Genomic DNA, 9,362 nt, shown 5'->3' on the forward strand with positions numbered 1-9,362 from the left:
TGCTAATGGCCTCTTCCCTGATGGGCAAGTCCCCTTCCGCTGCAGCTACTTCCGAGGGAGGGAGGGAGCCGCTGCCGGCGTTTCCTGCTTGCATTCCCGCCTGGCCTTGAGCGCGATCTGGGCCGCTCCAGGCCGAGTGCTGGCCAGGAGCTCTGTCGGCGAGCTTCTTGAGGCAGAGGCAAGCTGGCCACCCTGACAGCCTTTGGAGGGACTGCCTGGCATGGCTGGAGCAGCTGAGAATAAACTGCTCTCCGATATCTTGGGCAATTTTTTATTCGTTTATTTGCGTATAATTTTTATGAAAGATTTTGATTAGAATAGTATAAGTTAACACAAACAATATTAAAAAAAGAATAGTGAGAATAAAAAGCGCAAGAGAAAAATAGGAATATAGTGAGGAAAGAAATATATAAAGAAGTAACTCCCAAACTTCATCACACTTATAGACAAACTGAATAACTCCTCACCCTCTCTAAGATTACAAATAGATTTGTCCATATCCCTTCCTTTAACCATAACCAAATCCATAAAACATCACTTTTCAAGCAAAAAAGTCCATAACAGACTGCCGGAACTTTGCAAATAAACGTCTTATTGTAATCTTGATCAAATAATCTAACTCTGCTCTTTTCTTTTATGTCTAACAATCTTAATCTTGAGTTTATTCAAATACTGATATAAGGTTTGATTAAATTGTTTACCTAATTGCACTGATTTCATCAAGGGTTTAATAAGCCTCTTTTGTAGATCCAATAAGAAAACACTTTCCGCATCATTTTCTTGGTTTGCCATTTGTATTTCCCCTTTAATTTTTAACACTTCAGCCAGTTTCTTTTCTATATCCCATAAATGTCCTTTTCGAAAACATTATCTTGGAACATTTATACAGATAATCCTCAAGTTACAACAGTCCACTTAGCAACTATTTGAACTTGCGACATAGCCCCCCCCGCCACCCAAGTACTTACAACACAGTCCCAAGGTTCAAACGTTGCACCACCGTGGCATTCGCCCTTATGAAGGACCGCAGAGGCACTGCAAAATTGGTCCTTCCTATCCCCCTCCCCTCCCCTGGGTCTCCACAGGTACTGGGCCTGTGGAGGGTCCCTTACACTTTGCGAAGATCTGGCGTGTTCGGTTTCTTTGCCTGCTTTGTTGCTTCGGGCCTGCAGTGCATTTGCAGAGAACAGAGGCCTAAAGTTCCACGAGATCTCGTGCTACTGATCTCACGTGATCTTGCACACTTTAGGCCTCTGTTCTCTGCGCATTGAGGCCTGGATGAGATCTGCGGCAAAAGGCTTTGCAAACGGAGGGAAGGCTTCGGGACTTCAGGGCTTTTCCTTACCGAAGCCTGCAGGGAGATGCCGTCTCAATGGTGAAGGGATACAGGGCAAAAAAAACACCCTGCAAAAGGCAGAGCTCTTAACTTCTCCATGAAAGAATAAGACAGATTAATTTCACAATTGCATTTTGAAAGAGAAAGTAGGCCACATACTCCAAGAGCTGAAATCACTTCTGCCAACAAAAGTATTGGAACAGGTCACAGAATTTATAAAGAAAGAACAACTAACATAACAAGAGCAAGAGTGACAAAAAGGCAAATTTTCTACCCTTCAGCTTAGACAGGAAAAACACACACACAAAAAACCAGAAAAAGCAATCCAAATGGGCAGAGACATGTCTCAGAAAACTGACCGGTGGGTGAGAAATCTGTCTGACACACAGAGTTTTTACCCAAAGTAATATTTTGTCCAAAGACCAAGGGATTTTTCAGCAAACTTTTTGGAAGTTTAGGCCAGTTGGTTAGAAGGGAGCAAATGTCTGGGTCTTCCAAAAGATGCTCAATAGGTCTGACATGGAGATTTGGAAAGAATCTAAAGCAGATCACAAACAACTATTTATAGACGCTTGGTAAAACAATGCAATAATTATCAGAAGTCACGGATTTATCAAGAACAAGTTTTGCTTCACTGAACTGGTCATTTTCTTTTTAGCTTCCTTCATTATGGGGAAGCTGTAGAGCATATCACTGTGTGATGGGTACTATAGCGATTCACTTATTTTTCTTATTCACTTTTAGAAAACTAGGAGCTGGGCGTCATGACAAATGTATCAACAAAGGAGAATATTTGTAGCTCCGGGTTGAAATGAAGGGTGCTTGGTCCTCTCTGAGCTCGGTTGTTTTGCAATAATGAATGAATGCAATGAATGAAACATCTGCAAGAAAACAACCCAGCTCAGAGAGGACCAGGGACCCGGTTAAATGTAGACATAACCACCTAAAATATCTTAGGCAACATGTGCTCATCAATCATTCTTTGCAAATTGGGGGACAGATGTTGAATGGTGGCAAGAACCATCAAGTGTCTAGACTTATATTCCAATATTTTTATTAAAATGTTTTTAATTATGATTGTTTTTATTGCGTGGCACCTACAGTCACTTTTCTGCGAGATGGTCAGCTGTGCAAAGACGGTGTGAGTGAGTGAATGGCCTGGATGAAGAATCCCGGAAGGCCTTGGAGGGGGCCACGAAGGGACCCCGGAGCCCAGCAGGTGCAGAAGAGGCCGGATGACGAAGAGCCCTCAATGGGTGTGTGTGTGTGTGTGTGTTGGTTCTCAACCTCAGCAAGATGCGCGGACTTCCAACTCCCAGAATGCCCCAGCTGGCAAAGCAGGGGGAGGCGCTTCAGGGTGGGTTGCGGCTTCTTTCCTTGCGCCCCTCCCCAGGAGCTCTGCCAGTCGGGGGGGGGGGAGGAGGGGGCGCCCAGCTGCAGCCTCCGGACAGAAGCGGCTGCTCCAGCCAAGGGCGCTTCGCTGGAGGAAGCCTTGCCAGCCCGCCTCCCTCCGCCTGGAGCGCAACACATGCGGAAGATGTGCAGGCGGCTGTGGCGTCTCCCTCGTCGCCCCTTTCCTAAAGCTCAGCCTGCCCGGGGGAGTCTGCCTTTCCGGGGCTCCCCATCGCTGATGTCCCCTCCCATCTTACCTCGATGGAGGCAAACAACATTGGAAAAGGAGGCGACCCCCAGCACACTCAGCTGATTCTCCCACCCCCCGTTTAACTGGCCTTTGCCCAAGAATTTCACATCTGCCTGTCTCTCTCACAGGCCCCTCCATTCAAATGTAAGTCAGAGGCGTTCCCTCCCTCCGTCACATCTAAGAACACAAGCAGTGTTTTCTTTCTGCGTCCCCATGACATTGCTCTCCTCTCCGCCTCAGTTCACGTCTCACTGGAAGAGCCAGACAAGGTGTATCCATCAACTCATTTAATAGGTTGCAAGGATAGAAATAACAGCCTTTGAACATACCAATTGGCTTGCCTGCAGCCCAGCGCTAGTCCTTAACAGGAGACAGGAGCTTTGAAATTAAAAAACAAAACGAAAGAATTCTATTCCAAAGTGGAAGGTCAGACTGGAGGTCAAAATAAAGAAATTAAGATCAAAGGCAAATAGTTTAAAGAACATGAAAGAGCAAAAATTGAAGAATGGGAGGACCAAGGTGAGCCTAATAAAAAGTATCGGTTCAGTAACAGAAAAATTGGAGCTTTGAAAAGCAACAAATAACGCACAAAAAAATGGTGGATATTCATCACGGGAGGTTTTCAAGAAGACATTGGACAGCGGTTTATCCGGAATAGCGTCGGGTCTCCCGCTTGAGCAGAGGGCGGGGAGGATTGGCCGGAAGTTCCTTCCAACTCTTATTATTTTGTGTTCTGTAAATCAAATGCAAATAAGCAAAATCAGCTATTTTAATTGGCAGATTCTACAAAGTATAAACAGCAATAGAAATTCTGAAAATGGAAAACCAAATAAAAGAGGAACAATCCAGTTTTGGAAATGTCTGTATGGGAAACTCAAAAAGACAATAATAAAAATGCTTGGAATTCAAAAATAAATCTAGTATGGAACAATAACAGCAGAAATGGTTAAACGACAGAAAAGAATTAAAAACTGAACATCTCAAAATGAACAAAAGCATAGCTTTTGATGCAAATATCTGACTTTTACAAGATTGGCTAACAGTTTAATAACATATTATGTAAAGACTACATCAGTGACTGCTTAATAACTGACAAAATTTATATGATTCAAAAAGTCTCAGCAAAATGGTCCCCACCAGAAACATCGGCTGATAACGATGGCATTCCATTTATTTCTCACAGGCATAAAAGTGAACGACTTCCCAGATATTTTAGAAGAAAATAACATACTTCCAATAGAACAGAAAGGCAATAAAAGGAAAAGCAGAGGTATAAAAGATCGACTCCTGATAGATAAAATGGTTTTGGAGAATTGCAAAAGTAAAAAAAAAAAATGACATACAGTCTGGATTGTTTATGAAACAGCAATTAATTCATTACCACATAGTTGAATAGAAAGAGCGCAGAGAAAAGCAACCAAGATGATTAGGGGGATGAGAACTAAAACATGAGGAATGGTTGGGGGAACTGGGCATGTCTAGTCTAACAAAGAGAAAAGTGGGTGGGACATGGTAGCCGTCTTCCAATATCTGGGGGCTGTTGTCACAGGCAATTTTCCAAAGCTCCCAAGGGCAGGACAAGAAGCAACTAATAGAAACTTATCCAAGAGATCGATAACAAAGGAGGAATTTGCTGAGGGTGAGAAGAATTAATCAGTGGAATGATGTCTGGGGTTTCTCAGTCATCTCTGTCATGGTTACCTCAGAGCTGCTTCTTCGAAAGGCAACTAGTTTTTCCCTTGAGGAAGAAGCAGCAGCAAAACTTCTTCTTCCTCAAGGGAAAAAAAAAACAGTCCGGTTGCCTTTGGGATAATAAGTGGAATGGCTTATCTCCAGAAGCTGTGGGTGCTCCGTCCCTGGGAGTTTTTAGAAAGATTGGACAGCTGGTTGTCCAGAATGGCATAGGGTGTCCTACCTAAGCAGTGGGTTGATCCCCAAGATCCCTTCCAAATTGGTTGCTCTGTATTCTATCAAATGTTTTGAAAAAAATGGTGTCAATAACAACAGTAGAACGTTTATAGAAAAGGTAACAAAGCAGCTGAAAACAGAATTGGTGGTTGGAAATGAAAACTATAGACGTGTCAACATTAGGAGAGGCAACTTCCGGGGTGATTCATTATCACGCTTATTGTCTGTCATCGCTATGATCCCACTTTCAATTATTTTGTAGAAAAAAAAATATTGGCTACTAAACAGCAAAAAATGCCAATAAAATATCACATTTTATTTATAATCTGAAGTTTTATGGAAAAACAGAAATCAAAATCCAGTCATTGATAAATACCACAAGAAATTTTAGCAAGATATGGAATTTGGCCTAAAGAAATGTATTACGGTAACGATAAAGTGGGGTAAAAGTACAAAAAGTAATAAAATTGAAATGCCAAATGTCCATCAAGCACGGACAAGTAAAGAATACACACAAAGAGTGAGAAAAGTACAAAAGATAAACCTGAACACTGGAAACACAATTAAACCCATCAAACTGGGCCATATCGGTGATAATATATTTTACTGGTGGGGGAGGCGGTGGTGGCTGGTGGCTTAAGGACACTGGAACTGCCAGCCATAAATTGTCTCCACTGCAGCCGTTCCAGCCTGGCTCCATGAGATGGAGTGAGCTCTCATTGCTGGGTCCCTAGCTTTTGCCCACCCGGTAGTTCGAAAGCATGCAACCTTGCAAGTAAACAAATGGGTACCCCTTTGATGGGAAAACCTAGCTGCATTTGTGTGTGCCAAGAAGGGAAACCAGCACTGGACCTGACCAGATGCAATGCATTTTGACTGATTACATGAAAGATGGAAAAGCAGCAGCATTAATGCAAGTTAAAAATTGGAACATTTAATGTACAGGAAACCATATGGGAATATTGAAATAATGTAATGAAGCCACAAACAGAATGCTGGCAAGGAAAAGTATTATACAGTCAATTTCTACAAAAGACCCAGGGGAAAGTGGATAAAGGTAAAACCTGCCAATGACTTACAACTGGAACATTAAAAAATGAAACCGAAGGCTTGATTTTGGTTGCTCAAAAGCAGGCTATTTGAAATAATGCAATTGAGGGCAGAATTGAAAAATCAGATGATTCAAAGTGCAGATTGTGCAAAGCAGAAGAAACAGTATGTCATATACTCAGTTCATACAAGAAGATTACACAAACTGATTATAAACAATGGCATAACACAGTTGCCAGAATGATTCACTAGAACACCTATCAAAATTATCATATACCAGAAATGAAAAATTAATAGCAACATACTGTTGAAAGGTAGTAAAAAAAATGAGCAGATTAAAATATTGCAGGATTTCAAAATACAATCTGATATAATCTTGGTTCACAATGCACCAGATTTAACTGCTTTGAAAAGAAGAAAATATGGATAATTGATGTGGTAATACCAGAATAGAATAGAAGACAAAGAATTCCAGAAGATCACAAAGTAATAAGATCTGAAAATTGAAAAAATTATGGCATAAACCAGCTGTGATTCCTGTGGTTATGAGCAAACTTGGTATCATAGTAAAAAATCTTGGACAGCACATTTATTTAATTATCACATCTTTAACTGTCCATCTTCCTCAGAGATACTTTTGAAGGCCAACAGCTAAAGAACTTGCAGCTGCAATTTCACATTGTTGTGTACATAATAATTGATTCAACATATACGCCACCTAACTTAGTCATCCCCTTCAAAGGTCTGGCGGAAGAACCATGCCTTTGGGGTCCTTCAAAACTCTAGTACGGTGGAACCCATTCAAATCCCATATCACCGCCTCTTACAAACTAGACAACACCGTATCAACAGTAGAGACGTTCAAATTTCTAGGTTCTATTATATTGCATGACCTAAAATTGACACCTAACATCAAAGACATCATCAAAAAAGCACAACAAAGAATGTTCTTTCTGTGCCAACTCAGAAAGCTCAAACTGGCCAAGGAGCTGCTGATCCGGTTCTACAGAGGAATGATTGTCATCTGCACCTCTATAACTGTCTGGTTTGATTCTGCAACCCAACAGGACAGACACAGACTCCGGAGAGGAATTAGGACTGCAGAAAAAACAATGGCTACCAACTTGCCTTCCATCGAGGATCTGTATACTGCACTGAATCAAAAATAGGGCTGGGAAAATATCTACAGGCCCCTCACATCCCAGACACAAACTGTTTCAACTCCTTCCCTCAAAACGACGCTATATAGAGCACTGCACACCAGAACAACTAGACACAACGTCAGTTTTCCCCCCGAAAGCCATCACTCGGCTAAACAACTAATTCCCTCAACACTGTCCAACTATTTAGTAAGTCTGTACTACTATTACTGTTAATCTTCTCATCACTCCTTTTCGCCCATCCCCTACCACTTGTGACTGTATGACTGTAACTTTGTCATTTGTATCCTTACAATTTATATTGGCTGTTTTCTAGAATGATTTGATGGCTTATTTGATATCATTAATTGTTGTACCTGATGATTCTGGACTCTTGACGAACGTATCTTTTCTTTTATGTATACTGAGAGTATTTTCACCAAGACAAATTCCTTGTGTGTCCAATCACACTTGGCCAATAAAGAATTCTAATTCTAATTTTGGGAGCAGCAGCCTCAATCCAGAGGGTGGGTGCTGTTACAGGGAAGGGGTGCTTCAGGGTTCAGACAGATGGCACTCTTTTTTCAGTGGAACTCAGAGAGTACCAACCCTGCCAGATTCAACTGGCCAGGTAGATCCTATAGAAGACAGGCGGTTCCTGTGTGTCATATAAGGTTACATAGGGAGGGACCAGCACCCAAAAGCAAACTAGCAACCAGCGCAGATCACAAGGCAGAGGCTGACTGAGACATGCCCATCACAGCCACTGTCACCACATTCTGGACCAGCGGAAGCTTCTGGGGGTCTTCAAAAGCAGCCTCAAAAGAGCACCTGGCAGTAGTCAAGCTGTGAAGAGGAGCTAGGAAAGTGGCAACGGGTGCTTCAGAGCCAAGGGTGGGCCAAGGCCTTCTGAGCCACAGCTGGGAGTCTGGGGGGAAAACCCCCAAATGCGCGCTCCCTGTGACTGAGGGAAGGGCCTCTCCACCCAAGGTCAAAGACAGAATCTCCCCACACCGGGCAATCTAAGAGGTCAGAGACACAATTCCTCCAAAGAACTGGGACACCCTTCTTGGGAGCTTGGAGAAGAACCGAGAACCTTACGATTCAGAGCGGGAGCCAGAGACAAAATGGAACAGGAAGTGTGGAGGGGAATCCAAAGAGCAGAAGCAGAGCACAGGCAAACCGTTTCCTGCAAAAGGGCGAAAAGCAGAGACGTCACAGCTTCATATAAGGATCAGAACCGAGTGTTGCTGGTCATAAAAGAGGAGAGGAAGATAAGGGACGGGACGGAGCAGTTTCCAAGCTTATCAAGGGCACCAACGGTTCCTCCATTTGCTTAACCAGCGGGGTGGAGAAGGACCCTCTCCACGTAGCTGTCTTTCTATCTCTAAATTTAGAGGGCCTTCAGCTCCAAGAGGCTCTGGGGAGCAGACACTTTAAAAAGCAGAGAACAATCACAGAGGAAAATACTAACGATAATAGGGATGTCTATCATTGTCCAGGAAGTGGTGCAGGAGGTAGGCTTCGGTAAACAAAATGGTACAAAAGTGGCACAAAACTTGGCCTTGGCTTGGAGCTGCCAGCGTTGGTATTGACGTTGGGGGGCTTTTTAGTTTCCTGAAGGGGAGACGCCACTTTCAGAAGGCAGCGCAACCCCCAGGCTGGATGGAACAAGATGGAAAAAAACTTTAGAGTATCTTTTGAGTGGAAATCAAATTCTGGAGTTTACACACAGTTCAAGTGAGCTTGTGGGGTTCTTGGTGCTCTCTGAGCGTAGTGGTTTTCTTGGAGATATTACCTGGCCCAACTATGCAACATCATCAATGCATTAGCTGGGTAGTGAAATGTCTGCAGGAAGATCACCAAACTCAGGGAGCGCCAAGGACGGTTATCCCTGAGTTGCAAATATTCCTGCACCGGCCTTCCTGGTGGGCTGCCTTGTTGGTCTCTCAGTCTCATCCCGCTCCCTCTGCTGGATCAGCCTATGCGACTGACCATCTTCTGAGTTGCTGGCCTTCTAAGAAACCAGCCTCCTCCCTCTGCACAGTTTCCTTCTTGCTAACCATGTCCCTGACCCTGCAGACTCTCCCATAAAAGATGGGCTGGCCGTTTCTTGCAACCCCATCTTGGCTCAGAACTACGACTGTGTGGGAAAAGTGTGTGTGAGAACAATTAGGGAAATCCTGAAGCTGGAACAGGCAATGGCCCATTTAATCCAGCTTTCAAGCTGGAGAGGAGGGCAATTGCTGCATTCCACTCTTTCCCCAAAGAGTTGATATTTGAGATA

The sequence above is a fragment of the Pseudonaja textilis genome, chromosome 13 (genome assembly GCF_049901715.1).
Source record: "Pseudonaja textilis isolate UNSWEBS1 chromosome 13, rPseTex1.2, whole genome shotgun sequence".
NCBI classification, from domain to species: Eukaryota; Metazoa; Chordata; class Lepidosauria; order Squamata; family Elapidae; genus Pseudonaja; species Pseudonaja textilis.